Here is a 21,036-nt window from a genome sequence, read left to right on the forward strand (position 1 = left end):
GATTCAATGGACATGAATTTGAACAAACTCTGGGAGATGGTGAGGGACAGGGAAGGCTGGCATGCTGCAGTCCATGGGGTTGCAGAGAGTCAGACACACCTGAGTGACTGAACGATAGTGAGGATGATATTTTAACACCAAAAAACCCTCATGTGCACGAGGAGCATCTTCCACAGCTCAGTCTCTCCTTCCAGCAGCCATCTCACCTGATGAAGGAAAATGAATACCTGGACTTTCTCCATCACTTTCAAATGAAAACTCAGGTACCCTAGGATTCCCGATTTTACCCCAGAGCAGTCTGTTGGTTTCAGGGACTGAGGAAACGTCATAAATGGGCATGTGCTGCGGCCTGCATGGCAGGCAGGGATCGAAAGTGGTCGATGCACAGTTTGGGATAAAGAAACTGTTTCAAAGAAACTCTTTGAAAGATGGGACCAGGGGACGCAAGCCCTCTTGGGTCCAGAGCCCTGTTCCTCAGAGCTGCATCACTGTTATTTAATGTCTTGGCAACAGAAAGCATCTGCGGTGTTACAATGAAGTCAGCCTCCTGTGTCCCTGGTCACATCTCCCATTTTATTGATTACTTTAAACACTCTTTGTTATTTTTTAGGTACAAAGGCTATCGAAGGTCATAGCCCCGCATGTACCTTGGGAAGACACCTCGGTGTGTGCACATCAGCGTTCTGAACTCGCGCTGACCTGGCGTTCCAAGGTCCACACTGTTTTTCCTTAGCTTAGCAGGGCATGACAACCCCAACTGATCAGCCTAATGCACTTTTATTGGGGTTAGGCTGTATTGCTATATTTTGCTTTTATTCTTTTCCCATGGTGATATTCTCGTGGCTTTGCCAGAGCAAGAGGTGGCTGACTGATAACCCCTGCAGGCATGGACAAGGGGAGTCTGTGTCCGTGTTTCATCCTGACATCTGGCCACATGTGGACCCAGGTGTACCTGCCCACCCGCTGGCATCACCGGAGGCGTCGTCATCTCCCTGGGGTGTCCAGGCACCCCGCCCCCGACAGCACCCCCGAGTCTCCACCCTGAGGCCCACCTGTGGGAAGAACATGCATCTCCAGTCCAGGCCCGCTCTGCCCTCACACCCCAGGGGGCCAACTGGCACCAGCTCAGAGACCCCAACAGTCACCATCTCCTCCCATCTCTGCACTCAGAGACAGCGCAGGAGCAGCGTCAAACTGGCCTTGCTGGGAGTATCGACACCATGAAATTAGCAAACGTCACCAATGATGTTGATTGCGTCCCCCAGAGTGCTGGTTGCTCAACACTGACCACTCCTCTGACCATCCATCTCAACACGTGGCCTCTGGGGTCACCAGGGCAGAGGATGATGCATCCAGAGAGAAACACACCAGTTCTGAAGGGACTGAACCTGGAAAAGACGCATGATTCTGGAGAGAGCCCACTGGCCAGAGTGTGTCACATAGACCTGCCTGACTGCCCGGGACCCAGGGCCACATGGACCTTTGATGAGAAGCAGGAGTCTTCACCATCTATGGACAAGCAGAGCACAGAAAAGATCACCTGCTCGTAACAGGAAATTGCATCCACTAACCACGGGGAGGAGAAGGGGACGGCAGAGGATGAGACGGTTGGATCTCATCACCGACTTAACAGACATGCGTTTGAACAAGTCTGGGAGATGGTGAAGGAGGAGGACGCCTGGTGTGCTGCATTGCGTGAGGTCGCAACGAGCCAGACACGACTGAACAGTTGAAGAACGGCAACACAACATGGGAGGTCTGTGTGGACGTCACTGGAAGCAGAGAGGAGGATGCAAGTTGTCAGAAGACCGAGAAGCAACATCAGATATCTGCAATACAGAAAAAATAGTTCAAGGTTATTTGTGACAGCTGTTTTAAGATTTTTTAAGAAATCTCATTTGTAGGAAGGATTCAGCTAGTTACAGGAGGCTGATTACAGAGTGAATGAAGTGGGTGTTCAGAGCTTAATTAACTTTTGGGAACAGCTCAGTGCTGGATGAAGACAGAAACAGGGCACAGTGTTGGGCAGTGACCGAGGAGCTCTAATTTAGGTCAACTGCAAAGATCGCCTTACTTGCTAACCCTCAAGCTAGTCAAAAGGGGAAGCTTAAAATGCACGAGTGGATGGGTATTTGATGACAAGTAGTGTCTCTACTGAATAAATAAGGTTATAATAGTTAGGACCATGGGTCAAGCTGGGGTGCCTCCTATGGTAAAGTTGCAAAGGGATTCAGTCCTGTTAACAGTAGGAACTTTCATCAACACAGGAATAGGTCTAGAAGATGTGGTACGTATATACGATGGAATATTACTCAACCATAAAAGGAATGAAATAATGTCATTTGCAGCAACATGGATTATCACACCAAGCGAAGTAAGTCAGAATGAGAAAGACAAATACCATACATCATGTATATGTGAAGCCTAAAATATGACTCAGGTGAACTTACCTATGAGACAGAGACAGACTAGACACAGAGAACAAATGCGAAGTTGCCAAAGCGTTGACGGGTGGGGAAAGCGAAGGAAGGATTGAAGTTTGGGGTTAGTGGATGCAAACTATTATATACAGGATAAGTTAACAACAAGGTCTTACTCTCTAGCACAGAGAACTACATTCAACACCCTGTGAGGAAGAAAAAATGGAAAAGAATATGAGAAAGAATATGTACATATATGACTAAGTCACTTTACTGTACAACGGACATTAACACAGCACTGCAGATCAACTAAATGTCAATAAAGTGAAGAAAATAGAGAGAAAGAGCCCCGATGTCTGGGAGGCTCTAGGACACAGTGGTGGCAGAGTGTCCATTGTGGTGATAACTGGGGGAAGGGGATCAACTTCAGAGGTTGAAACACGGGAAGTTCAGAAAAGTGAAGCGTTAGCAGAGAACATACAGTCATAGAAGAGATAAACAGGCCAAGGAAAATCAAGCGTTCAGCCCACAGTCCTGCCCTGTGGAGAGGGGGACGGCGCTAGAAGAGGAGCTGAGTGTAGCTGAGGATGCCCCCACCCAGGGCAGCCACAGGAGGCTGCAGTGGGAAAGCGGGTGAAAAATAACCTGCTAGCGCTTAGGAATCCCACCCTCATTAATACCAAGATGGTAAAATGACTTCTACTCAAATACAGAAACTAGGAAAATTCCTCCTGGCCAAACATGTGGCTTCTGTGTTTGCGGAGTCAGGGAAGGACTGAGGTTAGAAGGAGCCATGTTATCAAATAGATTTAGTTGTAATATTTACAACTTGCTTATTGCATCATGCAAAATAGATTGACAGCCTCTCAAGGGTAATTGGTTCGTGGTCGACTGCTTATCCATCACTCCACCTGTGATTAACGTGGCTTCCGTGATCCTGGTGCTTCCTCTCTCTCGGGGCGCAGAACCATCTGCTTCTGCTCCCATCAGGGAAGCCAGCGTCCGCCTTGCCCTCCAGCGTTTTCCTGCTCAGATGCTGGTGATCCCCCTCACTGCGGGAAGACCTTTAACCCGAGGGCAGGAGCCGAGCATCTCTGCCCTGCGGGATGCAGTCTTGGTCCCCGTGGAGAGCGCGTGGTCCCCAGGACTGCAGTTTGCCGGAGTGACCAGTAGGTGGCAGTGGCTTCTCGTGCTGCGCTCCGTGCGCTAAAGCGGGCTCTGCCCTAACTCAGCTCGCCCGGGCTGGGCAGACGCGCCCAGCATCGCTCCTCTCACCCGGGGGGCTGGGCCCCCGTTATCCGCCGACGAGGGGCCAAGACCTGGCTCTTCACCCAGTGGGGCTCGCATGCAATTCATTGCCCTCCTTCAGGACAACCCTGCCTTTCCTTCCCTTTGTGTGTGTGTTTACTTTTATGGACATTTCTAAATAGACACAAAAATAGAGAAAATCATAAACTGAACATTTGTCTCTCGTTTTTGACACGATAGTGAACATTAAGGATTATGGCCCAGGTCTGCTCATTTTTATTTTATTTTATTCTTTTCTCTTTTTTTTCCCCATTTATTTTTATTGGAGGCTAATTACTTTACAATATTGTAGTGGTTTTTGCCATACATTGACATGAATCAGCCATGGATTTATATGTATTCCCCATCACAATTGCTTCTTTTTAAAGGATTTTTAAAACGTGAATAATTTTTTAAGTCTTTATTGAATTTATTACAGTATTATTGCTCCTGTTCTATATTTTGGTTTCCTGGCCACAAGGTGTGCGAGATCATAGTTTTCTGATCAGGGATCAAACCTGCACCTCCTGCATTGGAAGGTGAAATGCCAACCACTGAACCGCCAGGGAAGTCCCCATAATTGCTTCTCAATACTTGAATACGAAAAGCTACAAGTAGGAATTTGTCTCAGTGTATTCACATATACACTCCAGGTTCTAAAAGGATCTGAGGCCAAGAAAATGTAAATGTAGTCCCCCACATTCCACAGCCAGCTTACCACCTGGGATTACTGACATCCTTGTAAACAGAAAGAAATGTCCACCCAGAAAACCATTTACGAAACGGATTGTAGTTGCTCAGCTCTGTTCCTGAGCAGCAGGGCATCTTTGTCTCTGTTGGTGTTGGGATCTGGGGGGCAGTGGCGGAGGAGGAGTTAGGCAAGAAAGTCACTTCTCTGGACCAGGAGACAAGGGGGCAGGAGTGGTCAGGTCTGGACAGAGGAAGGGCTGGGAACCCAGAGTCTTTGTGGACAGGTTAGTCCAGGCAGACAAGCAGAAGGCAGAAAGCCTTCCGCAGGTCAGGGAAGGGGACAGCAACAAACACTTCTCCCAGGAATCCTGAGGAGGGAGACAGGGCCATGACTGGGCTAAGGAGACAGAGGTTGCTGTCACAGCCTGTCTCCCCTGCCCCCCACACACAGTGGGAGACGGAGGGCAGGTCCAGGCAGCCCCGGTCACGGTCCTGTGTCCCCTCAGTGCTCGTCCCCAAGCGGGCTATGGATTCCCACCACCACCATCCTTGCCATCACAGCTTCTGCCCTGGGGCTGGCCCTAGGACCTCCTGCCTGTCTTATTTCAACTCCTCATCCCTTGTTGTTGTTCAGTCACTAAGACAAGTCCGACTTTTTGTGACCCTATGAACTGCAGCACGCCAGGCTTCCCTGTCCTTCACTCTCCCCCTGAGTTTGCTCAAACTCACATCCATTGAGTCAGCGACACCATCCAAACATCTCATCCTCTGTCGTCCCCTTGTCCTCTTTCCCTCAGTCTTTCCCAGCATCAGGGTCTTTTCTAATGAGTCAGCTCTTCACATCAGGTAGCCAAAGTATTGGAGTTTCAGTTTCAGCATCAGTCCTCCCAATGAATATTCAGGACTGATCTCCTTTAGGATGGACTGGTTGGATCTCCTTGCAGTCCAAGGGACTCTCAAGAGTCTTCTCCAACACCACAGTTCAAAAGCATCATTTCTTCAGTGCTCTGCCTTCTTTGTAGTCCGACTCCCACATCCATACATGACCACTGGAAAAACCATAGCTTTGACTAGACGGACCTTTGTTGGTAAAGTGATGTCTCTGCTTTTTAATATACTGGTGATGATGACAAAGGTGAAGGTGATGATGATGGAGGTGAAGATGATGATGATGGAGGTGAAGATGATGATGATGGAGATGACGGTGATGATTTATAGTATGGTGGTGATGGTGAGGATGATGGAGGTGATGGTGATAATTATACAGGTGATGGTGGTGATGATGGAGGTGATAGTGATGATGGTGGAGGTAATGGTGATGATAATAGAGGTGATGGTGGAGATTGTATTTATGGTGGTGGTAGTGATGATGATGGTGGTAATAGTACTACTGAGAAGGTATCATGTATCAGGCACTGTTCTAAGTGCTTCAAATATCCAAGTCATTTAACCCTCACAATAACTAACTTTTTGACCTGGTCTCTGGCCACCAGTAAATGTTCGGGAGGAGCTTCCGTGGACTTGTTCATTGGTTAAGGCTCCCAATCAGGATCAGAAGATGCAGAAAAGTGACTGGGTGTAGAAACTGTCATAGTTATGCAAGGTGTCTTGGGTGGAGGGTGTCACAGTTCATGTTGCCATTAGCATTAGAGCTGTTTAAACCTGACCTTGACGTAGTGTGGTGCTGTGACTGCACCATCACGATAGACTCTAGAGGTGCAGGCGCTTCCCAGGTGCCCAGTGGAGATGCTCCATCTGAGGTTTTGTCTGTGCCAGGTATGTCGTGGGCAAGCAGAAGCATCTCAGAAAGCCCGTATCACCAACCCTGAAGACCAGGAGACGCCCTGAGGGCCATGAGGGGATGAGGAGCAGTTTGTGGGCTGAAAACCGTGCTGGATCCAGAGCTCACTCTTGTGTGAGCTCCTGTGCTGACAGGAAAACAGGGTCCCCTCTCCAGGGCTTCCCGGTGACAGCGCAGACCTGCTCGGGGCCCGGACACTCCCAACGTCACATTCCTGTTGGGTCCATTTGCTTCAATAACCACATTTCTTCTAGACCAGAAGAGTTGCTTGTATTTTAAAGGATCTATTGAGGTGAAAATAACTCACATAGTCTAGAGTGAGGATTCCATAACTTGGCCCGAGTCTGGAAGAAACCTCCTTCCCCCATCCCAACCCCCAAACCTATCCCAGCGCTCAGATGCACATGTGAATAGAGTTGGGATCCCCTCTGATGTTCCGATACCACCAGGAAGGCATCCGTGTGTGAGCTGTGTGGTCCCCACACATGGTGTGCAAAGCTGCAAGGAGCGGGCCTGACAATGGCTGAACAGTCTGAAGGGTGCCCCTTGCCATAGGACCCCTCAGAGCACCCAGGACCCCACCCCATCCAGGGTACAAAGTCACACACGGGGGCCACCCTCCCACACAAGGCCTGTGGAAGCCCTTGGAGGAATGTTAGGGGGGCCACGTACGGTCTGTGACACGTGTCCTCTCAGCACACAGCAGAAGCAGAAGCAGAAGCCCTGACCTTCAGAGTGTGCTGGGATCTGAGCTGGAGGTGCACTCTGTCTGCCCCTGATCTGAGCAACATCTGCTCCAAGATGCGACTTCATTGACTGATGCTGGACAGGACACCCAGATATGAAACCCTGCTCCCTTGGCAGCGTCCACCAGTGACCACCAAGAGCCAAAGGAGGGGTCCTCCTTCACTAGGAAAGCCTCGGCTAAAGCTGGCAGCACAAAATCAGCCATCAGCCATGAGGACACTCAGGGCCTTTCCTGACCTGACAATGACTCGGTTATTTTTAAAAAGCTTAGTTTTCAAGACAGTCATCATGGAAAAGAGGAACGTGAATCCAGACTCCAAGAGATTCTGACATTTCCTCCCTGAAATCTGCACATCTCCTTGGGATGTGGACCTTTGGAACTTTCACCAAATCATTTAAACACCTGCATGAGGCTGGGCCCACCCGACGAGGACCCCAGGGCGTCAGGATGGGGTTCTGGGTCCCTGGTCCAGGAATCATACACCTGCTGTTGCTTCAAGGACTGACCATGGCTCAGCATCGTGACCAGCAGCCAGGGCACACTGACTCTGAGCCGATTCCCTCCTCCCCGCTCCCTCCCTTCTCTCTTGGCCCTTCTCCTCTTTGGATCATTTTTAATTTGTTTGAAGTGTCGCTGATTTACAACACTGTTAGTTTCAGGTGTAAAGCATAGTAATTCAGATATGTGTGTGAGTGTGTGTGTGCACGTATATATACATTCTTCTCAAAGTCTTTTCCCTGTAGATTATTACAAGACATTGAATAGAGTTCCCTGAGCTATACAGTAGGTCCTTGATGCTTATCTACTTTATATATAGTGCTGTATATAAGTCAGTCCAAACGTCCTAGTTTATATCTTCCCCCTTTCCCCTTTGGTAAGCACAAGTTTGTTTTCTGTGTCTGTGAGTCTATTTCTTTTTTGTAAATAAATTCACTTGTATAACTTGTTAGATTCCACATAGAAGTGATATTCTATAATATTATCTGACTCATTTTACTCAGTATGATAATCTCCAGGTCCAGCCATGTTGCCGCAAAAGTCAATATTTCTTTCTCTTTTATGGCTGAGTAGTACTTTATATACATATATATATATACATATATATATAATACACACACGCACAGATATGTAAATCTGTGCGTGTGTTAGTCACTGAGTTGTCTCTGACTCTTTGCAACCCCATGGACTGTAGCCCACCAGGCTCCTCTGTCCTTCTGATTTTTCAGGCAGGAATACGAGAGTGGGTTGCCAGTGCTTTCTCCAGGGGATCTTCCTGACTCAGGGATGGAACCCATTATCAGTCGTATACTTGCTAGCCCATGCCTCTTGGCCCCACACCCCTAGCCTCTAACTTGCCCGCTTCCCCTTTGGTGATGTGACCTGTTACTCATCCGCTCCATGTGGCCTCTGAGCTGACAGCTCTCCTGGAGAAAACGGCGCCTCTGCGTTTAGGCCGCTCCCAAGTCTTGGCAGTTGTAAATGGTGCTGCAGTGAACACTGGGATGCATGCATCTTTTCAAAATGCAGTTTTTATCTTTTCTAGGTATATGCTCAGTAGTGGGATTGTAGGAATATATGGAAACTCTATTTTTAGATTTTTAAGGAAACTCTGGAATATTCTCCATTGTGGTTACACCCTCCTTCTCCCCCCACCTCCCTCTCTCAGTTCCCAGGGGAGACCAGACAGCTACAACTGAGATAGGACTCCTATAGGATAAATAACTTTTTAAAAGTTGAATAAACATGTAGGAGACAGGAATCCTCTCCAGCTGCGAAAGAAATGGAAGTCAAACAATCTTAAGATATTTTAACCTACCAAAAAAGCCCTCTGTTTAAATGGTAGCACCCAGCACTTTGTAAAGTGTGGGGAAACGGATCCCTTAAATCAGCCCGAATGATGGTCAACAGTTCCATCCTTTGGGTGTTAAGAATCTGTCACTTTAAATGTGATAATATGGTAAAATGTTACTTGTCTGAAAAAGAAGTATTATTTTTTAAAAGTTAATTCTCATTATGACAAGCTCTTTGACCTTTATGTTTTCATTTCCAGAAAAACTTTCTGAGAAAATTATTAGAGGTGTTCCTTTCTGGCTTTCTCATGGTATGATATACATTATAAAAACTATCATTAATGTGTTAGGTTCGGATAATAACCTAATTGATAGCAATTGCTGCAAACCTAAATTTAAAAGTATTCCTTAGTAATAAACAATTGATGGCTTGCAGAACTGTGGGCAAGCTTCAGATTTTACACTGTAGCCTGATCATTTACTCAGCAAATATTGAGGGAGTATTTCATGAGGGATACAGCGCTGATCTAAGCCAGCTCAGCCTCTGCCCTCTTAGAGCTTACATTTTCTGAGGGAGGGAGAAAGAGCAAATCAGTGTATTCTTTTGCTGGGGCTGATGTAACAAAGTGCCACAGAGTGGCGGGCTTAAATAGCAGGAATTTATCGTCTCAGAATTCTGGACACCAAAAGTCAGAGGTCCAGGTGTGGGCAGGGCTGGCTTTTCTTGAAGCCTCTCTCCTACACTTACAGGTCGCTGTCCTCCCCCGTGCCCTGCGTGTGTGTGTCAATTCCCCCTTCCTGTAAGGACACTAGTCAGATTGGACTGCTGCTGCTGCTGCTAAGTCGCTTCAGGCGTGTCCGACTCTGTGTGACCCCTTAGACGGCAGCCCACCAGGCTCCGCCATCCCTGGGATTCTCCAGGCAAGAACACTGGAGCAGGTTTCCATTTCCTTCTCCAATGCATGAAAGTGAAAAGTAAAAGTGAAGTCGTTCAGTCGTGTCCTACTCTTCACGACCCCATGGACTGCAGCCTACCATGCTCCTCCGTCCATGGGATTTTTCAGGCAAGAGTACTGGAGTGGGTTGCCATTGCCTTCTAGACCTGATTTTAACCTAATCATCTCTGTAAAGAGCTTATCTTCACATACAGTCACATTCTGACCTCAACATATGAATTTGGCATGGGGAGGGTGGACACAGCCCATAATGATGAGTAAATGCATTAATAAATATGGTGATAAATACGAAGCAAAAAGTAAAACTGGGGAAAGAGATGAAAGTGCATTTTGAATATGCTAGCAAGGGAAGCTCTCTTCAATAAGGCACCGGAAGAAAGGATAGGAAAACACCACAGAATTGCAGAAGAGCTCTCCAGGCAGAAGGAACAGCCGATGGACCAACTGTTGCAAAGGCGTGAGGTGAGGACACCCTTGCCCATTCCGGGAGGAGGAAGGACCCCCAGAGCTGAGCGGAGTTCCTGGAGAGACTGACAGTCACGGGCTGGAGTCTGCCTGCTCCGGCCAGGGAGAGTCGATTAGTCAATGTTTCAAGAATTTTCTGTGCAACTTGACCTCACCTTGGTAGCTGGAAATTGTCTGCAATGGGAACGTGAACACCAGGGAAATCAGCAAGCCATGCACATCTGGGCTCCCATCTGCCCACCCAGAGAGCCAGTTGTGAAACATTTACCACACAGCTGAATATGAGAGCCTGGTGAGAGAGGCGGTCAGAGGAAAGGCTAGAGGCAAGTGCCAAGGGCTAAAAAACCATTTCAAGAATGTGGACTTTTATTCTAAGTGAGATGAAGGGTCTCTGGAAGGATTTGAAGGGAAAGGGGACAGGACTGGGTCTCAGTTTTAGAAGGATGACTGCAATCATAGGGGAAATGAACAGACTCTGGTGGGCAAAGCTGGAAGCAGACAGACCAGTAAAGAAGCTGTTGTCAAATGCGGGCAAGAGATGAGAAATGAGGAGCTTTTAGGCGAGCAGTGGAGAGCGGGGGTGGGCAGACTCCAGGAGGCATCTTTGGACCACCGGGGCATTGGTGGGGGATTCAGGATACAGAGAAAGAGAGGAGTCAGGGATGACTTATTTAGTCTGGAGCTACCAGCAGGAGGAAGTGGGAAGGAACAGTCTTGCGAGAAGAGCAGGTTCCTGGAGTAACAGGAGGTGTGAGATGGGCGTTTGGATAAATATCCCTGCATTTCAAAAGAGTGAATATACTCTATGTCTGTCACGAGAGGCTTTACCTTTATATGCAGAATAAAACAGTGAGACTTTTAATACAAATTGAGATCAGGACATGCTTGTGTGGTCAAGTGTTGACAAGAATCCATCACTAGAGGGCAATATAAAGCAATGTTTTCCTGTTTGAAGGACATCTGAGAAAATGGTGAATATTAGGCTAGAGAGTCCCTGTTCTAATGCAGACTGGCTTCTCCCATAAGAGTCTGTGTCAAGTGACCCAGACTCTCTCCATCATGGGGTCCTTGATGTCCAGCCACCATAAAAAGGAACATTTGAAAACTGACATGTTTAGAATGAGAGGAAAGGTCATTCTTTAGTTACATCCACTGTGTGCTCACTGTATTTGCCTAAATAGTAAGCAAAATATCCCCTATTTCTACATGAATTAATGCTGTAAATGCTAAGTAGCTCATGGCAAGCGCAGTTCTTGTGTCCTTGACACAGGCTGGAGCGAGGTCCTGGCGTTCCCGAGGCCCTAACTCACCGCTGCAGCTCTTCCCGCCTGGTTACAGGTGTTTGGAAGGGACAGGAGAGGTGCCATTTCTTCCAGGAGAGCTGTCAGCTCAGAGGCCACATGGAGCAGATGAATAACAAGTCACATCGCCAAAGGGGAAGGAGGACAAGTTAGAGGTTAGGGGCGTGGGGCCAAGAGGTAGAAGGTAGTAAATACACAATAGATAAGCAACAAGCATTTACTGTACAGCGCAGAGCTATAGCCATTATCTTGCAGCAAATTATAATGGAGTATAATCTACAAAAACTCTGAATCGCTGTGCCGTACACTTGAACTTGTTGCGACACTGAATCAGCTACACTTCAATTTTTTACAAAAGGAAGTTAAACATGAGGGAGGAAAGGAAACAATGAAGAGAGGAATTCTTACAATTGTAGTGCGGTTATTATACATGAAGGGAGTTGAAGGTTGAGACTGATTCAACCAAAATCCGGGGTGAGGGTCAACATCCTGGGAAGACAGAAACTCCCAAAGACAGGCTCTGCTGTTTCCCAGCTGCAGCCACAGTTGTCCCCAGCATCGTCTCCCCCTCCCTCCGCCGCTGCCTTGGGACCACCCTCATGATGAAAGGGGAAGGAGACCTGGTTCTTCCAGCCCTGGAGTCCAGACACTAGCGCACCCCCTTGGTGACCTGGGAGAGAAGCTGTCTCGGGGAACAAGGCAGAGAGACTCAGTGATGCCTTCCATCCAACTGGGGACCTCTGTGCCTGGGACCCAGTGTCTGTGCTCACACAAAGTCATATTCCTCACAGAAGATGCTATCAGCAAAAGATACACATTTTTATAGAGAGAAAATACACATCTTCATCTTTCCCAAATCCTTGAAAGGTCCCAGCAATACTATTAGACAAACACAATTTTTATTTGTTTGGCTTTTTTCACAAAGAATCACAGACCATTGCTTCTGTTGTTCTCTGGAAGAAATGAGACTTTGTGTGCTTGAATAATTTTTCCTCAATGTAAAAAAGGTACAGGTTGCTGCAAGTGAAGTAAAACATTGTAAAAAGTAGAGAATGTGGTGTCTATGTGCAGGCATATACAGCAGAAAGGAAGGAGCAGAAAAGCATCTCATTCATTGTTTTAGAGTTTACAGCTTGTGTATCAGATTTTTTGTAGCAGAAAAATACATTCTCAGGTGAAATCGTACCTGGAAGCCCAGTGCATGAATTCGTAAAAGCTGATGCTGCTTGGCCTAGGCCAGAGAGGGGCCTGACCCCCTGTGTTCAACTGATTGCTACCCAGCCCCCATCCGACCTGAGTGTCACTAAAGCTCCAGCTTGCAAAGTTAGCTTTATTCCTTAGATACAGTGTATGTATTTTGGCTAAAAAGCAAATTTGCTAAATGTTTATGTAAGTTCTTGAAAACCAACTCTAATCTTGAAAAATATATGTACGATTTCATAGTCCAAATCATCAGAGCCTGGGAGAAGTGTTTATTTCCTTAAAGATGCAGGGATGTCAGGAATTCTATTTCATAGCCGTGGCTCAGCCAATGTACTGCAGGCTAGCACCTACAAGGCCACACTTCCACTGAGAGTCCTCATTTCTGTTCTGAGTACCAGTCACTAAGGTTATAAATGAACAACTCGTTCTTCTTTCCCAAATCCTGCTCACTTCCCACCAGCATCAACCTGCCTGCACCTCAGTAACCCCCCACAACAAGCTCAGCAAACCCTCTCTGGGTGATCACACCCACTTCCCCAGACTTGTAGAGTGAAATAAAACCCTTTGTTTTATTCATTAGATGAATGAGATGGATATTCTCTCTGGAAACAAAATAACAGCCCCTAAGAGATGAATGTGGAACTCCGCCCCACACCAAAAGCTCCTCCCTGCCGAAGCTATTTCTGATCTAGCCTGTGTTCCCAGTGCCCAGAAGGGTTTCTGGAACATAGCAGGCACTCAATACCTATGTTGGTGATTAATGAACAGAATTAATAAACTCAAGCTGATATAAAGCAGTAACTCAAAGGAGCAGCACTTGGAGATTAAGACATTTGTTAAAAACCAATAGAAGCAGCAAAAAAGTACTCTCTCACTCCTTCTCTCTTTTTATATTTCTTTACCCTTTTTAAATATTTTAATTTTATTGGACTATAGTTGATTTAGGGCTTCCCAGGTGGCTCAGTGGTAAAGAATCTGCCTGCCAATGCAGGAGATAATGAGTTTGATCCTTGCGTCAGGAAGATCCCCTAGAGAAGGAAATGGCAATCCATTTCAGTAGTCCTGCCTGGAAAACCCCATGTACAGAGGAGCCTGGTGGGCTGCAGTCCATGGGGCTGCAAAGATTTGGACAGAACTGAGCGAGCAAACGGCAGCAGCATGGTTGATTTTCAGTGACTCGGGTGTATTACACAACAAAGGGAAGCCTCAAATACACATGTTCATGTTCCTTAGGTTATCTTCTCACATAGATTATCACAGAATATTAGGCAGATTTCCCTGTGCTATACAGTACAGCTTGTCGGTTATCTATCTTCTATACAATAGTGTGTATATGTTCATCCTAAACTCCTGATTTATCTCTTTCCCCTATTTTTTACTGACTTTATGGTAGAACTGAGGCTCATACAAGTTGTTTTAATTTTTATAAATCTGGGATATTTGGAAACCTTGTAAATTAAGTTTTATTTCAATTAAGAAATCCTGGATTTTTGCCAAAATTGGCAATACCAAAATGAAAACACCAGTAGTAAACTGAAACTACTGCAGTTGAAGGATAAAGGCAGCTTTGTCAAACATCTCCACCTTAGCAAAACCTGCCTGACAGGTAAGGTGCGGAAACTTGGACAGCAACCATGCGCAACTTGCCAGTTCCAGGTTGTTACAGAAAATGGCTACTGAACCCGTAAATGTAGAACAAACTGGGGAAAACTCTTCAAGAGGTAGGAATACCAGACCATCTGAGCTGCCTCTTGAGAAATCTATATGCAGGTCAGGAAGCAACAGTTAGAACTGGACATGGAACAACAGACTGGTTCCAAATAGGAAAAGGAGTATGTCAAGGCTGTATATTGTCACCCTGCTTATTTAACTTATATGCAAAGTACATCATGAGAAACGTTGGGCTGGATGAAGCACAAGCTGGAATCAAGATTGCTGGGAGAAATGTCAATAACTCAGATATTCAGATGACACCACCCTTATGGCAGAAAGTGAAGAGGAACTAAAGAGCCTCTTGATGAAAGTGAAAGAGGAGAGTGAAAAAGTTGGATTAAAGCTCAATATTCAGAAAACTAAGATCATGGCATCTGGTCCCATCACTTCATGGCAAATAGATAGGGAAACAGTGGCAGACTATTTTGGGGGTCTCCAAAATCACTTCAGATGGTGACTGCAGTCATGAAATTAAAAGAAGCTTGCTCCTTGGAAGAAAAGTTATGACCAACCTAGACAGCATTTTATAAAGCAGAGATATTACTTTGCCAGCAAAGGTCCATCTAGTCAAAGCTATGATTTTTCCTATAGTCATGTATGGATGTGAGCATCAGAGTATAAAGAAAGCTGAGTGCCGAAAAATTGATGCTTTTGAACTGTGGTATTGGAGAAGCCTCTTGCGAGTCCCTTGGACTGCAAGGAGATTCAACCAGTTCATCCTAAAGGAAATCAGTCCTGACGTTGAAGCTGAAACTCCAATACTTTGGCCACCTGCTGTGAAGAACTGACTCATTTGAAAAGACCCTGATGCTGATTGAAGGCAGGAGGAGAAGGGGACGACAGAGGATGAGACGGTTGGATGGCATCACCGACTGAACGGACACGGGTTTGGGTGGACTCCAGGAGTTGGTGATGGACAGGGAGGCCGGGTGTGCTGCGATCCATGGGGTCACAAAGAGTCGGACACGACTGAGCGACTGAACTGGACTGAGCTGAAAGGTAGAACAGACTCCAAAGTAGGTTTTCCCGCGTGCTGCTGCTTGGGGGAGAAAACACGTCACCCAAGCACGTTGTCATCCAGTAGGCTGTGAAATACTGTTTAATGTGAAATACTACTGCCTCACCGTGTGCAACAGCGACTTCTAAATTTTATCTTCATTTTTTGGTCTTCTCCAGATTCAGATTCCAAGTATAAACACTCACGGAGCACATGTATCTGGTCCGCTCAGAAATGACAGTGACACTGTCGTATACGTCAGGGAAGCAGGGTTACAAGTGGGTCTCGTCTCACAGGACTGACAGGGAGAAGCATGAGCGCCCCCAGTGGCCGCGTGATGGGGGCACACCCCCGTTCACAGCAAGGCTTCGCCCACTGGGTGGCGCTGTCCACAGGCGCCGTGGGGCTGAGGGCGCCACCTCCGGACTTCTCTGGAAGTGCAGAGGGCCGGCCTGGACTCAGCATCATGGCTGGGTGGAAGAAGGTGTGTGGGCAGCTGTGTGTGACCTCACTGGGTCCTTTCTCCATCCCAAGCTCATCTCAGTCTTATCATCATTCTTCAGTTGAAAATGTGTGTGAACCCAGCACTGATTTGTTTCAGGAAATGATCCTTAAATGATGAAATGTCTTTACTGCTGTTGGAAAAATGTGCAAGTATTAGTTGCTTAGTCATGTCAAAGTCTTTGCAACCCCATGAACTGTAGCCCGCCAAGCTCCTCTGTCTGTGGGAATCTCAGGCAAGAATATGGGAGTGGGTTGCCATGCACTCCTCCAGGGGATCTTCCTGACCCAGGGATCAAACCTGAATCTCCTGCATCTCCTGCATTGCAAGTGAGTTCTTCACCACTGAGCCACCAGGGAAGCCCCCTGTTGGAAAGTATCCATGTAAAACAAAACCATAACCAGGAAAATGGAGTCAGAGGCAGTTGCTGGTTCTGTGAGCAAAGTCCATGGAGTTGACGTGGCCTGAGACCACCATTTCTTCGGCAATCTCGAGCCCTCTGGTCAGGACACTTGTCATCGCCACCTGGGGCTGGAGAAATCTGGCCACATCTGGTCTGTGGCGTTCCTTTGCTAGCCCCCACGAAGCTGCTTGCGCTAAGCCTTTCCACACAGGGGGGAGCAGGCCCCAGAGTCTGACACCTCAGGTGTGTCCAGCCCTGTGGGCAATTTCTGCTGACCCCAGGCTCACCATGATGAGTTGGTTTTACTTGATGAGCCATCAGGATCTCATCTTCATGCTCTCAGGAGTGCCTCACAGGCAGCCCCCTCTTCCCTGCCCACCATTTCTGTCTAGGCTGCCACTAACTGATGCGATCTCAAGCAAGCTGATTTACCTTTTCTGAACCAAAGCTATGGGACCTATAAAATTTTAGCATTTAAAGTGGGATTTGGATGCCACATTTTCTGAGCTCACTTACAAATTGTGATCAGTGATTTCAAGAAGAAAGAAGCCAACAGCGAGTGCTTGTGTATGGTGGAGCTGAGGTCTGCATGGAGACCCTTGGAACTGAGACTGATCCTCTTCTTGAGGCAATTCCCTGTGAGTGTTCTGCTCAGATACATTACACATGAGGAGACATATATCTTGTCCCATCCCACAGAGTTTCCTTAGAGCAGTTTATCAATTGACAATGTGCAAAACTTTACTATTTCCCAGATGGTTCAGTGGTAAAGAATCTGCCTGCCAATACAGGAAACCCAGGAAACCCAGGTTTGATCCCTGGGTCAGGGAAATCCTCTAGAGGAGGGCATGGCAACGCACTCCAGTATTCTTGCCTGGAGAATCCCATGGACAGAGGAGCCTGGCAGACTACAGTCCATGGGGTCACAAAGAGTCAGACAGAACTGAACACACACAACAGGCATGTACAGTATTCATCAGTATTGATTTCCATTTCATAGACTGGGGGAAGAGGAATCGCAGAAGTCTGATGTACCCCAGCTTCTGTCTCTGATAATCACAAGCTGTGTGTCAAATCAGGAGAATTCAGACTTCCAGGGCAGTGCTTTTGCCTGGTAAACAGAGCATCTATCTTTGAGTTCTATTTGCCTGATCACAATTTACAGGTGATGCAGCCCAAGGCACTCAGGCACCAGTCTGCCTTAAATCATATTAATAGTTTGTAGAGAAAATACAAATCAAACACAAGTCAAAACATTCTGCACATGTAACACAGAATGGGGGCCACCCTGTCCTGGGAAGAGATTTGCCTCTGGAACAAGGAACTGCTGCCCAGGTCTCCAAGTATCACAAGTTTCCGGAAGGGAAAGGATGCCCAGACACACCTGACACCAGGGATCCCACCCATTCTTCTTCATGGATTGAAACTCAACACTCGCCTTACCACCCACAGCCTGCGATCCCTTTCCTTCCTGAGAGGCGCGATCACAGCACGGGCTGAAACAGGAGCACGCGGCCCCTGGGCAGGCTGTATCGTGTGTCAGGAGAACATCAGATCAGGAGACACGCAGTGCTGTGGGCTCAGTAGGAGCCTCTGGCTGAAGGCTGCCACCCCGGTGCAGTTTCAGGGTCTGCATTTGTGACCACGGGGACTCTGAACTTGCAGTGTTGCCCTGCAGTTATAGCCAAACCTTTCAAGACGTACAACAGGACATGTTACCCTCTTTTTCTCCTTAACATCAGTGTAAACCCACTGGTTAATTAATAACTATTTCCATCCAATCAAATCTATCCTTCTATTCTTTGGAAATGTGCCTAAACGCACATGCGTAAGAGGAATGGAATTTAATGACCATATCTCGGGCCAGAGAAGCCGGAGATCATATGTCCTCTTATCTTCTTCAATTTCCTTCTACCTAAAGGAAGAGACAACTTACAAATGTTCCCATCACAAATACACATCGAAAGTAAAAACTGAATGTACAGATTCATAATGGAGAAGCCATTTAGTGAAATGACCACAAGAAACACATTCTCTTAAGTCTATCTGTTTGAAAAGAATATGCAATCACAAGACCCCATTGATAACAACCCCAGCATACAACTTCTTGTTCTGTTGTGGGAAGTTATTGCCCGTGACAGGAATTAGTGGGGTTGAAGGGGGAAGTCTTCCCATGTCTGCAAGGAGCTGAGGATAGAAGCTGGGAAATAAGACAGAGGTCGATCACTGTCATCTTGCATGATATTTTTTCTTTTTACCATTTGTTTCCAAAATCAAAATATCTGCCTATTTCTTCAGATACTAATTTCCTGGGGAAAATATCTTGTTCACACAGTAATTCACTTACAGGAATACAAAGAATACATATAATCTAACCAAGTGTCATAATTATAACCTTGTTCTTCAAATTACGCTGGCTGTCCAGAGTCTTTGCATCTGATTGACAAGCTATGTGAAGGAAGTCAAAATGTCTATCTCTGATATAGTTAGTGGAAAGCAAGAAACTTTGTGTCTTTTATTGCAAGTTCCTTAATTTACTAACATAATCATCATTATGAACAACACATGTAATTCCTAGAGTGGGTCCATGAAAGTGACATTCTTATTAGACCATTTCACAGATGGGACCTTGAGCCATGTGAGTGCCTTGCTCAGGGGTCCTGGTGATGGGAGTCTGGGACTCACATCCACCACCTGCATAGAGGTGCCCCTGGCTAAATACTGCCTTGCCCTGGAAGTTACATTTAGTTGTGCAATCATTCTAAGATTAATATCTTAAGAGGAGATTATTAATTTGTGGATTCTACATTATTTACTGGGTATCTCCAACTACAGACACCTTCTCTGACATGGAGCAGGCATGCCTTGTGAAAGATGGAATGAATGAACTTCTAAATAATTGAAGCAGATATGGGGCTTATTTCTTCACTGTGATTACTCAAAAATGTCCATAAAAGATACTCATCTCCTTTCTTTCATCACTGAGATGTGAAGAAGCCTGAACCTTCTTTGATATTTCCAAGTAGTTTTTAAATATAATTTTGTAAATATGTATGTGTGTGTGTGTGTGTATATATATATATATATATATATATATATAGGCATAATATAGATACCCAACAGCACAGTAACTTCTTTAAACTTTTCATTTTATACCAGGGTGTAGCCAATTAACAATGTTGTGACAGTTTCAGGTGGACAGCTAAGGAGCTTGGCCATGCATATACATGTATCCATTCTCCCCCAGACTCCCCTCCCATCCAGGCTGCCAAATAACAGTGAACAGTCCCATGTGCTATACAGTAGGATCTTGTTGGCAGTACAATAATTTTTAAAAGTTTAAAATCAGAAGTAAGAACTCTCAACATTGTGTCAACTCTGAGTCACATGTAGTAGGTAGGTAGGTAAATGTGTATATAAAATTACACAAATAGGATCATGCTCTTCAAAGTTATTAGACAGGCAAAGTAGATATAATATTATAATGTAATATCATTAAAATAATTCAATGAAATAATTTTGCAAAACCTTATTAAATGGCCAAGTAGTGGTCATATTTCAATACTAACAGATTATTTTGCCTTGAGTTCTTACGGCATGTGCAAATTTTCTAATGGAAATCTATCACTACAGCCACAGTAATATCATACAACCATTCCAATCTGCAGTGACTTGTCTGAAACTGGTTAGAAGTTATGTGAGATACTAAAGATGTATCAAAATATAGACGTTAAAGTAGAAAGGAATAACCTAGTATTCTTTGCAAACATCCAGATAGCATTAGTTCAGTTCAGTCGCTCAGTCGTGTCTGACTCTTTGTGACCCCGTGAATCACAGCACACCAGGCCTCCCTGTCCATCACCAACACCTGGAGTTTACCCAAACTCATGCCCATCGAGTCGGTGATGCCATCCAGCCATCTCATCCTCTGTCGTCCCCTTCTCCTCCTGCCCCCAATCCCTCCCAGCATCAGGGTCTTTTCCAACGAGTCAACTCTTTGCATCAGGTGGCCAAAATATTGGAGTTTCAGCTTCAACATCAGTCCTTCCAATGAACACCCAGGACTGATCTGCTTTAGGATGGACTGGTTGGATCTCCTTGCAGTCCAAGGGACTCTCAAGAGTCTTCTCCAACACCACAGTTCAAAAGCATCAATTTTTTGGTGCTCAGCTTTCTTCACAGTCCAACTCTCACATCCATACATCACCACTGGACAAACCATAACCTTGACTAGACTAGGACCTTTGTTGACAAAGTAATGTCTCTGCTTTTTAACATGCTGTCTAGGTTGGTCATAACTTTCCTTCCAAGGAGCAAGTGTCTTTTAATTTCACAGCCCCAAAAAATAAAGTCTGACACTGTTTCCACTGTTTCCCCATAAAGTCTGATTTTGGAGCCCCAAAAAATAAAGTCTGACACTGTTTCCACTGTTTCCCCATCTATTTCCCATGAAGTGATGGGACCAGATGCCATGATCTTAGTTTTCTGAATGTTAAGCTTTAAGCCAACTTTTTCATTCTCCTCTTTCACTTTCATCAAGAGGCTCTTTAGTTCCTCTTTGCTTTCTTCCATAAGGGTGGTGTCATCTGAATATCTGAGGTTATTGATATTTCTCCCGGCAATCTTGATTCTGGCTTGTGCTTCATCCAGCCCAGCATTTCTCATGATGTACTCTGCATGTAATTTAAATAAACAGGGTGACAATATACAGCCTTGACGTACTCCTTTTCCTATTTGGAACCAGTCTGTTGTTCCATGTC

General features: G+C 45.9%; 1 long non-coding RNA gene across 1 annotated transcript in view; it reads right to left on the minus strand.

The window, feature by feature from the left end:
• Positions 1–550: 550 nt before the first annotated feature.
• Positions 551–21,036, minus strand: part of LOC122674373 — a 52,490-nt gene continuing 32,004 nt past the window's right edge. The window contains exon 3 of the long non-coding RNA XR_006334961.1: positions 551–1,829. This is a non-coding gene — a long non-coding RNA (uncharacterized LOC122674373). The remainder of the gene's footprint in view (positions 1,830–21,036) is intronic.

This window comes from Cervus elaphus, chromosome 18, assembly GCF_910594005.1.
Source record: "Cervus elaphus chromosome 18, mCerEla1.1, whole genome shotgun sequence".
NCBI lineage: Eukaryota > Metazoa > Chordata > Mammalia > Artiodactyla > Cervidae > Cervus > Cervus elaphus.